Raw genomic sequence first — 2162 nt, 5'->3', positions numbered from 1 at the left:
GCTCCTCTGTCCACCCCTCTGTATCAGCCTATCTGTGTTATTAACCATAAGATATCTAAAAGAAGAAAATGCTAATGGTTGAAATGAGCTTTGGGGATTATCTGTGATTTTTATTTTTTCCCCCATTTTCTTCTTTATCCACATCAACTCTGGCAGCTTTCTGCTCACATCTAAGTTTGTTTAAGAAATGTTTTGAGGGCGCCTGGGTGGCCCAGCTGGTTAAGCATCTGCCTTCGGCTCAGGTCATGATCTCAGGGTCCTGGGCTTGAGCCCCACAACAGGCTCCTTGCTCAGCGGGGAGCCTGCTTCTCCATCCGCTCTTTCCCCCCACCCTGCTTGTGCATGCGCATGCACTCTCTCTCAAATAAATAAAATCTTTTAAAAAAGGTTTGCGGAATTGAACAAGGTTAGATCGTGAAAGAGGCCTGAACTACTGTTCAATGTTCTTTCCTCTGAAGAGCTATTTGGGACACTAGGTATTTGTGGTATGTCCTCCTGAAATAAGCACCAAAGGCTTATTCCACTGGTTCTGAATCACAAAGAAAATTACAAAGACACTTATTTATTGGTTTATTCATTAGGAAGCCCCTACAACATGAGAAATAATTAACAGTCTCTGGGGGGAACCAGGCTTCTCTGTGGCCTTTGGTAGGGTGTCCCATCTGGGGTGCAGGTACTTCTTGGCTGTCTTCCCATTTGGGCAGGGTCTGAGGTGTGACTCTGTGTCTTCTTCAGCATTTCACCTGAGCTCACCACATAATAGGTGTGTTTTCAAAATGGTGCACCAGGAGCCACACAGCATGGACTGCTTGACTCTCATACGTTCTCAGACTTTTCCCTGTCTCTTTCTGTAGGTAATTTCCCCCAGATCGTGGCTTGCTTTCTAATAACTACACTCCAAACTAATTATTGTTAAGCTTAAATTTCAGCAAAGAAATCCTTCATGACTGCTCATCATCATTGGCTGTGTTCGGTGTGTAGGATCCAGACGCTCTGGAGAGGTGGGTCAAGGTCACTTCTGGAGGGAGTATTGTTTAGTGGTTGAGCCCAGACTGTGGAGTCAAAATGACATAGGCTCAAACCTTGTAATTTTCTATGTGATTCAGAATCCGTGAAGGAATCGTAAATGGCCTCACCCTTTAATGACTATGTGGTATTGGACAAGTTACCACCCAAATCCTTGGCTTCCTCCTCTGTGAAATGGGGCTAATTATCAGTACCAACCTCAGAGGGTTGTTATGGGAATTCAGTGAATTAATGAAGACGATGAGGATTCGCTACGTGGCTGTCACACGGTAAGTGCTCAGTAAAGATTAATTCTTGTTGATACAACTATTGTTGGTAATAACAGCCATGCTCTTGGATGAAATTAGCCAGAAGTTGCCTTAGAGGTCAGGATAGTTCTAGATCACAGCTGGAAAGCCTGGCGTTAAAGTACAGTCTGGGAGTTGAGGCCGTGACTGAAAGTGAAGGCATCCAGAGTATCTGGTGTCAGAGTATCTGGAGAAAGAGGTGAGGCTGGACCAGGAAGTGGGGCACGAGCATTTCTGGTCACTGGAAGGGAGGAGTTTTCTCTCCAGCCCCCTTCCTTGTTGAGTCCATGGTTTTATAACAGACTCAGCTTCCCGAGAACCTGTTCTTGGAAGAGAGGCAAGTACACAGAGAGTATGTACATTTCAGTGACTGGAAAGCATGATAGCCCTTACAGTAAATAGTCACTCTTTATTCTTCAGCCTCTTGTGAGTTAAGGCATAGGGAATAGTGCCCAAAGACTAGCTGATCTTTAATACCTACATCCAGAACAGATGCTGACAGCATGTTTGGACTCTGGATGTTATCTCTGAAGATCACATGCCTTTCAAAATAAGAGATTATTTCTATAAGGAAGAATCCATCCTCATCAGATGAGCCAAAAGATAATTTTGATCATTAATTGAGAAATGATAAGAGGTCTGCTTACACTTTGTGTCGTCAGTTGGCCCACTTCATGGGTCCCTCTGGTTCAAACATTAAAAAAGAGTCCTACTGGCTGATGCTCAGAGCATGTAGACTGGGCCCTTTTCACTGGTGAGTTCCACTCCTCTTGGCCACCTGCTTGGGCATCTTTCCATCCTTCTCTGCCTCCTGCTCAAACTGATACACGTATGAAGTACTTTCCGTGT

Source organism: Meles meles, chromosome 8, assembly GCF_922984935.1.
Source record: "Meles meles chromosome 8, mMelMel3.1 paternal haplotype, whole genome shotgun sequence".
Taxonomy (NCBI): Eukaryota; Metazoa; Chordata; class Mammalia; order Carnivora; family Mustelidae; genus Meles; species Meles meles.
Note: the sequence above shows the minus strand (reverse complement) of the source record.